Consider the following 16,204-nt stretch of genomic DNA (forward strand, 5'->3'; position numbering starts at 1 on the left):
AAAAATTACAACTTGGTTGAAAGATAAAATATTTACAAAATGAAGCTAAAATCTCTTAAAACATAACATTAGCATCATCCAAATACGAAAGAACTTGTAATATATATATATATAACAATGAACTTATCAGCCTCTGAGTTCATGCGGGCCGCGACGCTTGAAGAACAACACTACGACACAACCTCGCGAACCCAGAATTCCAACGATTTTCTCCGAACCAAAACCCCTAAAATCATCCTCCAAACTTCAACCAAACCCATAATTGAGTTCTAAACTCATAACAACACCTCATATTAACATCAAGAACCAAGCCAAAACCTCACCATAACTCAAAGTCCAAACCTTGAATTCAAAACTCAAGAACACTAAAACAAACCAGAAATTCACCAAAAACAGAGTATAGATCCTTACCTCAACTGAGAAATTCAACCTTAAGTTACTCCTAACCCAATTGATGCTCCTCCAAGCTTCAAATTCAATCAATTCTCCTCAAAAATCAAATAACTCCAATCTAAACTAGGAGAAAGAGAGAGATAACGAGAGAGAGAGAGAGAGAGAGAGAGGGAGTTGTTTAGTGTAATCTGATTTCTTCTGAAAGCTACTAATTGACTAAGCTATTCCAAGACTATGGAAAAGACCAAAAATACCTATTGCCAAAACCTTATTTCTTTAATGCCCTCAAGGGAAAAATGGTCTTTTGCCACCATTTCCCACTAATACTTTGTTAACAACATATTTCCAGATTAATTCCAATATCCCCAAGTAATCACTAAATAATTATCATTACCCAATAGATCCCGGTAATGTGCTAAATTGCTAAAATATCCTTAGGCTCACCCCGAGCCCAGTATTTAACCTCGTTGTGACTTTTTCGCTAATTTGCTCACTAAGATTGTCTCGTGCCGAATAATTCAAATATATGCACATAATAATGTGGTCTAAATCACAAAACACATATTTACAAATATACCCTCAACGGGTCAAAATTACGAAAAATACCCTTCTAATAAGAAACAAGCCCACATGCATACTTAATACACCTAAACATGATACAATTGTATATCATAATATAACTCACCTAATTCATATAATCATGCATATAATCATAAAATGCACATAATATTCGTTTATGTCCTCCTGACACACTAATCAAGGCACTAAGCCTTATTAGCGAATTTGGGATGTTACATGTCGCCTGTCCCATGCATAAAACATATGTAATGCCAAAAGCAACAGGCGATATGTCACATGTGACCGACGACATGTTTGTTGATATTAAATATGAAAATCAGAATTTGCAATGGAATGTCTTCTTTTAAAAAAAAATTATTAATACCAGCCACGATCATACATATATAGATATATTAAATCAAACACAAATAGATTAAAGATTACCTCTTGTAGCCTATCAAGAGTCCATGAATCTTTTTGTATAAATCAATGATCTTCCTATCCTTAAATCTCACACCTTTATCTTCCAGACCAATCTTCAAACACACAAGGACATGTGTGGGCACGTAGGATTCAAAAGGTTGGTTTAGAATTCACTAGATGTACTCAACACATGCGATCTAGTGAGGTTTGATAAAGAGAGGATGTTGAGAATAGATTTTCAGGTTTAAAAAATTATATTGCTTTCTTTTTCTCAGAGAGAGTCTGACAGTCAAAACTTTTGGAAAAACACCTTATTGAAAAGTATCGCTTCTTTTCAGATTTATAAAGATAATTAGCTAATTTAATTAATCTTTATTTTATTTAACCTATTTAAATCATATTATATTGTGTTAAGGATTGGCTTGGAAGATCGCGATGTGGATCTTGGTGCAATCTTGTGGATTGGATGTTCATTATTATATACTAAAAGATAGCGATGATACTTGATAGGATACTAGAGGTATTAGATCTGGATCTATCTTTTATTGTGTTTAATTTAATGTATACATACATATATTGATCCTTGCTCAATATTAAAAATAATTTTTTGCAATGCACCTTCCGCTACACACTTTGATTTACACATTTAATACCAATAGAGTAATGACATGAAAGACATACTAGAAGCAATGATATTTCTTTCTTCTACTTTCTAAATGAAGGACCTTGGAGAGGTTGATACCATTCTAGGTATCAAAGTTAGAAGAAATTTTGATGGATGTGTCATAAGTCAATTACACTATTGTAATGACCCAACTAATTCTAAGACTTTGGACCATTAGTACTACTATACATAGACACTACTTTCACAAAAACATACATAAGAAACATTCACAAACTTTATTAAAAACTCTAAGTAAATGTTGAAATACATAAATTCAGTGCATGGGATCCCGTTGTTTGAAAAATAAAATATAACTTTAACTTAATTAAAATTGTTTACAAAACCAAGTGCTGAAAAATACATAGAAACATAATTAAAAAGACTGATAACAACGTCGTCCTCGAATCGTTCACGCAGTCCACCGAATCCATTCTTCCTCAATACACAAACCCAAACTCCCAAGAATCCTTCCGTCGCCATAACTATTTTCCTGCATACATAAAAAAATAAAGGAATGAGCCTAATGCCCAGCAAGGAAAATCTACTAATAACATAAAACATAAGCATAAACATATACTATAACATATGCCATATACTACTACTACAATGGCCTTTATACTACTTGGGGCTTGTTAACTAAACAAGTCATATGCCCAATAGATTTGTGGGGCTTGCTAGCTAAGCAAGTCATATGCCCATAAACTATTGGGGCTTGTTAGCAATACAAGTCATATGCCCTAGGTCTATCAACATACATAATATAACATTACATAACATAACATAACATAACATATAAACATATAAAATTCTATCCTATTTTCCTTACCAAAACCGGGATGTCAGAACAAGGACGGGATTTGGAACACTCCTAAAACCAACAATAAAAATGTGAGTATTTCTAATGAAAGAGATGATCAAGAAATGAACTAAACCACCAAGATTAAACTTACCGAAAAGAAACCTTAAGTTCAAAGAACTTAAATACTTAACCAAGAGTGAAAAACAGCGAGTTAGGATTTGAGTAAAGAAAACTAATGGAAACTAAAGAGTCATACAAAAATGAACATAAGATTAGGAATACCTTCAGATGTACTAGAACCGAACTACACCTCGATATAGAAAAACACACTATTTATCTTACTTCCCAAGTGTTTATAAATCTTAAAAATGATAAAGCTTATAACCCAACCCAAGTGTTTATCACTCAATAGTAAACCTAGCAGCTTGAAGGCTCTGAACACAGCTTGAAGAATGAGAGAAATAGCTGGGTACTAGGTCCTATTTATAGAGTTCAAGGAATGAAAAGATCTTCTTTTAGCTTGAATAAAAATAATGAATATTACTTGAAAAACATTTGAATATTCATTAAGCAGAGGCTTAAGACTCAGTGAAAACATTCAGAGGCTTGCTAAGAGGTTAAGGAATAAAATGAGCTCGGTTTAAAAAACGTTTGAAATTTTTTCCCTAGGGTCAATATATCACTTGGGCTTATGCCCTGAGTGTTCGTCGATGCGTTTGTGCGAAGTTCACGTGTTTTCGTATTCCTCGTGTGGCGATATATCGCCCCTATACCTGCGATATATCTCCATACGCTAAAATATTATACACGTAATTGCACTTTTTCAGCTTAATTTGAATTTGGGTAAACAGCTTTGACTGAGTCATATAACGTTTTTAAAGCTGTTGGCAGGTTCTAGGATTTTCAAATATTTCTTTTATAAAACTATTCATAAAAAATGCTTAATTTCTCAATAAACATGCACACGACAAGTGTCATGATCTTATTAGTTCTATCCAAACCTTATAGTATAATAAATAACATCTTTATAATCAGCTATATTAATCAAACCTTATGTTATAATTAATATTCTTAAACTATAGGTTAAACTTATAAAATCTATAAGTGTTGCTACGAGTGTTCAACTAAGTCCCAGCTTGAACCAAAATCCACAGTAATAAACATACTATAACTACTACTAGCTATTACTACTACTACTACTATCTAACTAGCTAAGTCAAGTTCTGGGACTCTACAACTATATTGAGAAAATACTTGACAAGTTTAGTCATCTTAATATTAAAGAGGCAAACACACTATTCGATTCAAGTCAAAATCTTGAAATGAATGAGGGAAGAGAAGTGGTTGAACTAGAGTTTACAAGTGCATTAGGAAGCCTAATGTATGTCACTCTTTGTATTAGAGTAAACATTGCATATGCAGTTTGTTGACTTAGTAAACCAACAATCCAAGTATCAGGCATTAGAAGGCTATTGAGAGAGTATTGGGGTATCTTAAGAGAACCAAAGGACTAAGCCTTCAATACTCAAAGTTTCCCAAGATACTTGAAGGATATACCAACGCTAGTTAGATATCCTGTGTGGGAGATAATCTCTCCATAACCGATTAGGTGTTTACTCTTGGTAGGGGTGCAGTTTCTTTGGGATCTAAGAAATAAACGTGTATTTCTCACTCAACCAAGGAATTTGAGTTTATAGCTCTAGCAGTGACCGAAAAATAGGCTTAGCAGCTTAAAGATCTCTTGTTGGAGATACTTTTGACTGCAGTTGATGTATCAACGATCACGATACATTGTGATAATCAAGCCACAATGGTTGAAGTATATAGTAAAGTATACAATGGGAGGTCTAGGGATATAAGTCTAAGTCATGACTTTATGAAACAATTGATTCAAGGAGAAATCATATCAAACTCCTATGTCAAATAATGTGAGAACTTAGTGGATCCATTTACGAAACCTCTTCGGAGATATTTGGTTAGTTCTACAACTAGAGGGATGACACTAAAACTCCTTGACAAATAGATTTACCAATGATGGCAACCTAACTCAAAGCTTGTTTACATCAAGCATAGAGTTCAATGGGTAAGATCAAATCATTGATAAGTGAATAGTTAACAATACTAAAAAAATTGTGCGTCCCATCTAGGGGGATTAGTGGTTGTTACTACCAAACATAAGGGTTAGGCCTAAGGCTTTTAATGAAGTTTAGTTGAAGAGCAACAAGGATCTCTAAAGGTTGCAAATATGTTGTAAGAACTTCACCTATGTGAACCTAGATGTGGTGTCAACTATCATGAGAGTTGTAGTTGATAGGTGAGTTTTAGGTGTGTTTTAATGTGTTAGTTTATGTTATTTTTTAGTAATTTTAGGATGTTTTGTAGCGTCTCGAAAATTTACTTAGCTAGATAGTAGTAGTAATAGTAGTAGTTGTAGTATTTTAGTTTTAGTGGATATTGGTTCAAGCTGGGATTTATTTGGAAACTCATAGAAATAGTTATGGATTTTATAAGTTTAACCTATTGTTTAGAAATATTAATTATCACATAATGTTTGATTAATATAGCTGGTCCTAGAAAAATTATTTATTATAACCTAAGGTTTAGATAGAATAATTAAGAGCATGACACTTGTCACATGCTTGTTTATTTAAGGATTTAAGGATTTTAGATGAATTAATTAATAATGGATGAATCTAGAAGCTCTAAAACCTTCTAGTAGTTGTTGGGATTATGTTTTACTCAGTCAAAGTTGTTTTAACAAACTTCAAATATGCTAAAAGTGTGCAAAAACGTGTTTAAAATATCAGCGTATGCCAATATATCGCAGCTATAGGGACAGATATGTCACCTACGGAAGATATGGAAAACACGTCGACTTCGCACCAACAAAACCATGGAAGCTCGGGACATAGGTAGGGGCGATATATCACCTAGGGTAGGCGATATATCGGCTCCTGGAGCCATTTTTGAAATTTTATTGATTTAAATTAGAAATATCCCTCAACAACCTAGATTTGCTTCTGAACGTTTTTAACCGAGTTCTGGGCATATGTTGAACCAAAAATTCAAATATATTCAATTTATATTCATTTATTTATTCATTTTAAAAGGGGTTAGTTTCACAACTTGAACTCTATACATAGGACCTAGTACTCAGTCATTTCATTCATTATTCAAGCATTCTTCAGAGGCTCCAAGCTGCTAAGTTTACTCTTGAGAGAAAACACTTGGGTTTGGGATTTAAAAGTTTTTCAATCTAAGCTTTTATAAACACTTGGGAAGTAAGATAGAGTGTTATTTTGGTATCGAGGTGTATATCAAAGTTATAGTCCATTCAAGGTATTCGTATCCTCGGGTTAAATCCATCATAGTTCTTTTATTTACTTTCATTTTTTTTTCAGATCCTAACTTGATTTTATGACTTCTTGGTTAGGTGTCTATATTCCTTGAAACTTAAGGTTCTTCGATAAGTTTCTATCTTGATGGTTTAGATCTCCTTTTCATCTCCATTTATTTAGAAACTCATGGTTCTTATTGTTGATTTTAGGAGTTTTCCAATCCCGTTCTTGTCTCCGATATCCCAGTTTTTGGTAAGGAAAATAGGTTAGATTATATGTGTTATGATATGTTTATATGTTATGATATGTTATGTGCTATCTATATATGTATGAATATGTTTAGTCGTTTGGGGCTTATAGTTACTTAGATAGCAAACCCCAAGATTTTTATCATTATCGTGGTTTAGAGTTATAATTTACCCTACCTCGATTAGTAGACTGAGGACCTAGATGGGTTATCATATACTATTTTGTGACCTAACCTATCTTGATTAGTAGACTGAGGACCTAGATGGTTTTATCACATGCCACGGTAATGAGTTAATGGCCATTAATATTGTAGTCCTATATGATATATGTTTTTACGTCATATGTTTTATGATATAGTCTTATGATTTATGATATATGTTTTTCGTAGATTTTCCTTGCTGGGCATTAGGCTCATTCCTTTTATTTTAGATGGTGCAGGAAAATAAACATGGAAGGCGGGATGGATTCGTGGCAGCTTGGCATGTGTATTGGGGATGGACTGATTAAATGGACTGCTGGAAGATCGAGGATGAAGTTATTTCAAGTCTTTTAAATTTATGTTCTTATGTATTTTTGCACTTAGTTTTTAAACGATAAGTTAAAGATTATGTTTATGTTTATGTTTTTATATAAATAACAATGGGATACCATACCAAATTTTGTATTTCGTACTGTATTTTGGATTTTTAATAAAGTTATAATATTTTATGTATATGTAATCCAAAATAGTATCTATGTCTTAGTAGTTTTTAATGGTCCGAGGTCTAGAATTAGTCGGGTCATTACATGTATGCCTAAGAGAGAATTCAAATCATATATAATGAATAAAATAGCTAGCAACATATTAATGTATGAAATCTTTAATCAACGGTTGCTAGAACGGTTTACTAAGCATATAGTTTGATGCAAGTAATCTAGATTCAGATTACTGATGTGGATAGACATCTTAGTAAATGTACTTTATATAATTATGATTATATATGACTGGACCGATGTGAATTAATTTCTTTATAAACTTATTGTTTTCCATAATGATTTAATTCATATCTTAAAAGATGATCATTTGTAGATCATGCTAAATCCTAAGTAGTCATGAACTCATATTCATGTTTATTGGATCTTTTGATTCATTCATTAAGGTCTCTTAATATAATGAGGCTAGTGACTTTTGTTTTGGAGATTAAATAATTTGAATGGCTGGGAACATGATTTTACAATAATGGAATTCATGCTTTCCTATTGGATCGAATATTGGTTCCCTTACGAATTAATTCTGGGACTGAATAGTTATTGAGCTCAAATCTCTAATATGATTATAAATTAATTATTCACCGGTGACTTAATGGTACTTAAGGAACATGAGGTAATTATAAGGGTAAAATGGTAATTTTTGGGAATATATGGGTTTACACTTTCTAAATCAACAATTAATAATGGGAATAATTCAATAATAGAAACCCTAGATGCTAAAATTTATAATAGATAGTAGAAAGGGGCATGCAATGTTTCTTCTCTCTCTTTCATGGCGAGGAGGGAGAAGACTATTCTGAAGCCTGATACTAGGAAATTGGTTCAAGAGCTCCCTTCAAACCAGGTTAATGAAAATTCGAAAGACACTGAGAGTGACTGGGGGTCTTTGCAAGAGTATCTAGGGTTTGAGGATTTCACAAAGGAGAAGGAAATTGTGGAGCCAGTTAAGAAGCCTTCGACGATTTATGGGGTTGGATGTAGTGTGTCAATCTCCTGCGATTCAGAAGCAGCTATTCGAGATGAGAACTCAGAGGCATGGTCTGATGTGGTTGATGAACCTAATGCCTTTCAAGAGAAATTGAAGATGGTTTGGGAAAATTTCAAGGATGTTCAAGCTAAGAATCAAGGAGCCAAACTAAACTTGAGAATTCAATTAAGAAGGAAGGTAAATTGATTGCTCAAATAGATGTTAGTGAGGTTGAATCTGAAGCACAATATTGGAATTCTACCATTATTTGTGTTGTTTTGGGAGCTAATCCTCCTTCACTACTACAAATATAGGATTTTCCTATGGTTTTTTTTAGCCTTAAATAAAAAGCATAGAGGAAAGGTTTGAAGGACTCTTAAGTATTGTGTTATTGCGGTTTTAAAAAAAACGCAGTGTAAAGTAGGAAACGAGGGGAATAGAAACTTTTTCTCTACATTTTTTAAATAAAAACACAGAGAAAATATTTTTTGAAAAAACTGCAGAGAAAAAAAAATAGTCTTTTCTTTGGATAGATATCGAAAAAATAGCCAAGTTAAAAAAACACCCAAAACGGACAACCGAGCACAAAGTTATGCTTATTCAAAGTTTTAAAAATTACAAGACTTTTCTCTGCGGACCGCGGAGAAAAGTCTTTTTTCTCTACGATTTTTTTAAAAAAACCACAGAGAAAAGGTTCCCAGACCTATATATCAGCCTTTTCTTCCCCACAAGGTTGGTAGACCTATTTCGTTTCACAAAAAACTTCACTAGCGGCAGCGGTACTTCTTTCAACCTTAATCTTAGTATTTTTTCATCATTTTATAGCTAAATCTTAGTTAAAAACTAAAGTAGATCCTTGATATTTGTCCATTTTAAGGTTTTTTGTAGTAAAAATGGTTAGGATTTGGTCGACAAATGGTCCATTTTCACCCCTTTTGGCCATACATTGTGTTTTTGAGCTTCAAAATATGTAATTATCTATATATCTTTATTTGCATAGTTTTTGTTTTGTTTTCCATCGTGATTTTTAGAGTTTATTTTGTGTGAAATGGCAAAATAAAAATAAAAATTTTGAGAGGTTTTTCATAAATCATTGATTTGGTTGCTGAAAAAGGTTTTTTTGTTTTTGTTTTTTTTCTTCAGATTTTTCGGTGACCAAACCTAAAAAAGTGTTTTTTTTAGGTTTTCTTTGTTTGTAGCTGCATAGATATAAAAAAAAATACCCAAAATGGACCACCGAGCACAAAATTATGCTTGTTCAAAGTTTTGAAAAATTACAAGACTTTTATTTGTGGTTTTTAAGAAAACCACAGAGAAAAGTCTATCTTCCTCTACAGTTTTTTAAGAAAACCGCAGAGAAAAGTCTTTCTTTCTCTGTGGTTTTTTTTTTCTCTACGATTTTTTTGTGGAATTTTCTCTGCGCCCGATTACAGTGTGATACCCATTGCTCCCAAAAACTGCAGTCTATTAAGGAAAAAAACTGTAGAGAAAGCCCAATTTTGTAATAGTGATTTATCTATCTTCGAAGGGCTTGTTAAGAGGATATGAGGAATGTTAAGGGTAGAGAAGGTGGTTAGAATGAATTATGGGTTTACAATTGTGAAGTTCAAGGATGAGGTGACGAGGGATTTGGTGTTGGAAGAAAGGGTTGTTCTTTTCGACGGGAAACCGATGATTCTTCACCCTTGGACTACTGATTTGGATTCGTTAAGGCTAGTTCATTATGTTGTTGTCTGGATTAGGCTCCATGATTTAGGTTTGCACTATTGGGGTATCAACTGTCTTAGTGCTCTAGTAAGTACTATTGGCAAGCCTATCATGGTTGATAAGGTTACAAGGGATCAATCAATGATTAAATTTGCTAGAGTTTTGGTTGATGTGGTTATCTCATAAAAGATCCCAAAAGTGATAAGCTTCATTAATGAGTGAGGTTAGCTAGTGGATCAATCTATTGAGTATGAATTTCTAGCAACTAAGTGTGCTACTTGTGGAAACTATGGTCATGGGTCTGTTTGGGAAAGGAAGCACAAAAACGTAGAAGACACTACACTTAAGGAAACAAGAGAAGAATTTCCAAAGGCTGGTCTCAATGGTAAAACTAGTGTTGTTTTGGGTAGAGACAAAGAAGTGGTTGCTGAGGTTAGGAATGAGGCTTGGGTTACCCCTAAAAAGAAAGGAGGTGGGAGTCCAAAGGCTGGTCTCAATGGTAAAACTAGTGTTGTTTTGGGTAGAGACAAAGAAGTGGTTGCTGAGGTTAGGAATGAGGCTTGGGTTACCCCTAAAAAGAAAGGAGGTGGGAGTAGGAAGAGTGTTAACCATTCAAGTCATACTAAGAATTATTTTAGTGTGTTACTAGTTGCTAAGGAGAATGTAAATGAAATGACTGCTCTGAAATCGCATCCTACTGATGGAGTTTTTGTTGATAACTAGTTTACCATGTGCACAGCGGAATGCACGGGGTGGTGCGCCCAGAGATTTCAAAAAATAATTTATTCAAAAAAAAATTAAATAACGGATCCATTAATATGCAAAACATTAATCAAAGAGAAAGAAAATTATAAGGTTTTACCAGTTGTAGAATAATCAAGAATCCTTGCTATCTCTTAGTACCCCAAACGAACATCCAATCAAAAGCAGCCTTGTGAATACTCAGACTAAGATCTTCCAAGATGTATCTCTACACCTCAAGACGTGTGTGTGCACGTAGAGTAATGGTGGGAAAATTTCAGATTCACAAAATGTACTCAACTATAAGATCTTGGAATATTAGGTCTGAGCAAGCCCGGCTCAAGGGTGGGGCGAGTGAGGCATAGGCCCAAGGCCCCTCCACTTGAGGAGGCCCCAAAATTTAAAAATAGCATATATATATACATATATATATGGAACAAATAAAACAATACATATACATTTAGTCAACATTATGTTACTTAACTTGGATAGCATAATTGGTGAGGATGAGTTTTGTTAGGCGGAGGATAAGGGTTTGATCCTCCATCACAACACTATTTTTTTTAAATCGTATAAGGCTTGGAAAGTATATTTTTGTTTTATTAAACGAAATAATATATATAATCTTCAACATACAACTTCGTTAAGTGGTATAATGGTTTTAAAAGTTTATTCTTATGAGGAGTTCATGGTTTGAGTAGGTCTTTTGTCAAAAAAATTATTGTTAATTTTTTTTTTAAAATAGAAGGCCCTTTTTAAAATTTTGCCCAAGGCCCCTTAAGACCTTAACTCGGCCCTGGGTCTGAGGCAGTTTGTAGGGATAGAGAAAAAAATATGATCTATTTTTTTAGTGTAAAAGACTTAGAATTCTTTTGAATCTTGTTGAGACTAATTTCTATCAGAAAGATTTATAAAATAATTAATTAAATTCAAATTATAAACTAATTATTAAATAAATAAAAGAAATATTCAAGACCTAGTCTTGGACGTAGTCACACGCCAATCACAGTGGTGTGTAGCATATCCCAATTTCAGGGATATGTGTCTTAACCACTTTTATTTAATTATTATTTAATAATCATTTATTTAAAAATATCTAAACCTGATAACTTATCTTATCAGAATAATTAAAGAATAAATACCATTTCAAATTCAAATCCAATTTGAATTATCAGAAATATCTTTTCACATCATTTAAATAAATAAAACTAATCAATTCAAAATTAATTATCTTAATTATTTAAATGTTATTTTCAAAAATGCCAATTTTATTTAAAAAATAATTTTTGAAAATTATATTAATTTAAAAAATTAATATATTAATTAATTATTTTGTCTCAATTACATATTTGACCCTGAAGAACAAATTTCCAAATATGTCATGTCTTTGATTTTTCCCAATTTCAACTCTTACCTTGAATAATGTTGATAGAGTCATCTTGAGGACCTATTGACCTATAATTTCAAGCTCCAATAAATTTAGATTATTAATTAAAACTCTTTAATATAATATCCTTAATTTATTAATCCCAATATTATTCCACTAAAAATATGAGACTGGACTCTTGTTATTATTGACATTTATTTATTGAGTACTTTCAAGTATAAAAAGCGTCCTGATAACTCTTGAATAAAGAGTTATTTCATGTGCTTTTGAGCTTATAATTGTGAAAAAAATCGTGGGTGATGTTAGTTTATTTTTAGCTTTTGTAGCAAACTTTGGTGTTTTATGATCTTAGTTAAGTTTCGTTATTTTTGTAGTTTTTAATAGACAATGGGTTGTAGATACTAGTTTCATGAATAGATATTTGTACAAAGAATGAACTAACATGTGAAACTATCTAAATTGAATTTTTTATGGCTGAATTATCAGGTTTTGCTGAAGCATTTTGATTAGGCAGCTTTTGGGCACCTAGAACATGTGGAAAGTCAAAGGGGTGAGCTGGAATAGTGGCTGAGGTGGCAAGTACAGAAAGTATGAGTAAAAAAAATTGGGAGTAATTGCCAAAAGAAAGGAGGAGACCCACGTTTTTACAAGGAGGAGGGGCAATATGGTAAAAGAGGGCCAAATGAGGAAACCTAGATGATACTTAGAGAAGCATCAGTTGAAATAGGAAGAAGACAGCCATTTTTGGAAAGATAAACCAACAAGAAAGAAGGAGAAAACCATAAATCAGCAAGAAGAAGGAGAAGGAAAAAGAAAGCTCAAGCTTCATTTTGGATTTGTTCTTTCTTCTATTTCTAAACTTCATTTTTATATTTTCTGAGTTGATTTCTGAATCTGAATATTATGGGCTGTGTTGATTGTGGATTAATGTTTATTAACTCAGCCTTGAACTAATTTTTATGTGGCTTGAATTGTTGATGAACCCTATGTTATAGTGTAGAAATTTCTTGCACTTTATTTTAGTAAAATCTCTCTTGTTCATTCAAGTGTGCTTATATTAATTTCTTGTTGTTGTTTGGCCAACAATGGCAAGATATTTAATTATGTTTAATGCTGGAAATATTAAATGTAATGGGAAGAACTTGGATGACACAAGTCATAATCTAGGTTAGATTATGTTAGTAAGTAATGTAGGGATGTGTGTATTTTCCTTGTGTAACTTTTGAGAATTAAACTTTGAATTTGCATATGAATATGTTTAATTAGGTAAAAGAATTAATGTCATAAAAATTGGGAAAGTTTTATGAGTGTTTAATGAATTCTTGTTAACCTAAGAGTTTTGCTAGAATATTGCTGCCCCAATCTGTTGAAGATGATTAATATAGGGGGAATCAATAATTCAAGTCCATTTTGCAATTCATATATTTCTTTCAATTTTCTTGTTTAGTTTAGTTTTGATTTTAGTATTTCCATCTCTTTTAATATTTTGTTTAGCCTAAAAACAACCCATTTAATTTTTAGTACTTTTAAGTTGTTTAGTAATTGTTTTGCTTATTTTTTTCTATTTTTCAACCCTTGTGGAGATGATCTACTTATCATTATATTACTTGTGTGATTACGTGCACTTGCGTATTTAAATCAATTTAAATTTATCACAACAAGTTTTTGGCGTTGTTGTCAGGGATTGGAATTATAAATTTGTGTAATATCAATTACTTGCAATTTATTTTCCTTTGTTGAGCTGACTTTGTTTGCTTGCTCTTGGGTTTTCTCAGGTGATTTACTATATGAAAGAGCAAGAAGACATTGAACTAGCTTCTATTGACCCTAAGATTGAAAGAACAGTTAGAAGAAGACTAAGGGAACAACAGGCTCTAAATCGCCTTAATATGGCTGAAGAGGTTGAAGAAGTTGAGGGTGCTAATAATATCACTAACGCGATTGCTATGGCTGATGATAGAGAGAGCCATAAGGGAGTATGCTGCCCCCATGTTTAATGAGCTCATCCGGGCATTGTTAGGCCTGAAATTCAAGCACCCCAATTCAAGTTAAAGCCTGTTATGTTCCAAATGTTGCAAACAGTGGGTCAATTTAGTGGGCTGCCTACTGAGGATCCTCATCTTCATCTTCGTTCATTTTTGGTGGTGAGCGATTCCTTCAAGCTACAAGGAGTGAGTGATGAGGCCCTAAGGTTGAAATTGTTCCCTTTCTCTTTGAGGGATTGAGCTAGAGCTTGGCTCAACACCCTTCCTCCCGACTCGGTGACTACATGGAATGAGTTGGTTGAAAAATTCTTGATGAAGTACCTCCCTCCTACCAAAAATGCCAAGTTTCACAATGAAATTATGTCCTTTCAGCAGTTGGAAGATGAATCATTCTGTGAAGTGTGGGATAGATTCAAGGAGTTATTGAGGAAATGCCCACACCATGGGATTCCGCATTGTATACAAATGGAAATTCTCTACAATGGGCTCAATTCTTTCACTCGCATGGTGTTGGATGCTTCAGCTAATGGGGCTATTCTCTCTAAGTCCTACAATGAAGCCTATGAGATTTTGGAGAGGATAGCTAGTAGCAATTACCAATGGTCCAATGCTAGAGCCTCAACAAGTCGAAGAGTGGCTGGTCTACTTGAAGTCGATGCATTGACAACTTTGACCGCTCAAGTTTTATAAATGACTAACCTTCTTAAGAACATGAGTTTGGGGGGAATGGTACAACCAGCTGCTATGGGACAAGTTGCTGATGTGACTTGTGTTTATTGTGGAGATGGGCACACATTTGAGAGTTTTCCTTCGAATCCTACTTCAATTTGTTATGTGGGGAATCAAAATACCAACCGTAATAACCCATATTCGAACTCTTATAATCCGGGGTGGAGGCAACATCCAAACTTCTCATTGGGGGGGGGGGGGGGGGGGGGTCAAGGAGCTAGTTCAAGCGGAGCACCAATGCAACACAAGCCTACAAATCCACTGGGGTTTTCGCAACAACAACCAAGAGCTCAACCACCTCCTCCTCAAGTGTCTCAATCAAGCTCTTTGGAGAGTTTAATGAAAGAATATATGGCCAAGAAGGATGCTGTGATTTAGAGCCAAGCGGCATCCTTGAGGAACTTAGAAATTCAAATGGGGCAGCTAGCTAATGAGCTAAGGAATAGACCTCAAGGCACCTTGCCTAATGATACCAAAAATCCAAGGAAAGATGGTAAGGAGCATTGCAAAGCGGTTACTTTGAGGAGTGGCAAAAATATGGAATTGACTGAGGATAAGTGTAAGAGAAACAACGAGCCCACTTCAATCCAAAGTAGTGTGGACAAGGAAGACAGAGTAGTAAGTTCAAAAATGTCAAATGCTAATCCTAAAGCAATTGGTGCCGCAATTCCTCAGCAAAATGCTACAGAGAAGCCTATAAGCAAGCTACCTCCACCATTTCCTCAGCGCTTTCAAAAGTAGCAACAAGATGGTCAATTTTAAAGATTTTTAGATGTTTTGAAACAACTTCACATCAATATACTGTTGGTGGAAGCTTTGGAGCAAATGCCCAACTATGTGAAATTTTTTAAGGACATTTTAACTAAGAAGAGGAGGCTTGGAGAATTTGAAATGGTGGCTTTGACTAAAGGTTGTAGTAATATATTGAAAAATAAAATTCCTCCTAAATTGAAAGATCCGGGCAGCTTTACAATTCCTTGTTCTATTGGTGGTAGAGATGTTGGTAGAGCACTTTGTGACTTGGGGGCTAGTATCAATTTGATGCCCATGTCAATTTTCGGATTGGAGAAGCAAGACCAACCACAGTCACTTTGCAATTAGCGGATCGATCTATGGCACATCCGGAAGGCAAGATTGAGGATGTACTTGTGCAAGTTGATAAATTCATTTTTTCGGCTGATTTCATCATTCTTGATTATGAAGCAAATAGAGATGTTCCTATTATCTTGGGTACGCCATTTCTATCTACTGGGAGGACCTTGATTGATGTACAAAAAGGGGAGCTTACTATGAAGGTGAATGACCAACAAGTGACTTTTAATGTGTTCAACGCTATGAAGTTTCTGGATGAGATTGAGGAATGCTCTCAGCTGAGTGTAATTGAGTCAATTGTCGTTGAAAAATTCCACAAGGAAACTTTTAAAGATGGAATGGGGGTGAGGTCACTTGAAGAGCTTGAGAGCTTAAGTGAAGAGGAAGAAATCAAAGTTACATGGGCAAAGTCAAAGCAGCCC

At 33.9% G+C, this 16,204-nt stretch overlaps 1 non-coding gene across 1 annotated transcript; it reads right to left on the reverse strand.

Annotated features, from left to right (window-relative positions):
- Window positions 1–14,304: 14,304 nt before the first annotated feature.
- On the reverse strand, window positions 14,305–14,410 carry LOC133793304 (small nucleolar RNA R71). Its single transcript, XR_009874754.1, has one exon. It is a non-coding gene; the product is annotated as a small nucleolar RNA R71 (small nucleolar RNA).
- Window positions 14,411–16,204: the final 1,794 nt, after the last annotated feature.

The sequence above is a fragment of the Humulus lupulus genome, chromosome 7 (assembly GCF_963169125.1).
Source record: "Humulus lupulus chromosome 7, drHumLupu1.1, whole genome shotgun sequence".
In the NCBI taxonomy this organism is placed as follows: domain Eukaryota; kingdom Viridiplantae; phylum Streptophyta; class Magnoliopsida; order Rosales; family Cannabaceae; genus Humulus; species Humulus lupulus.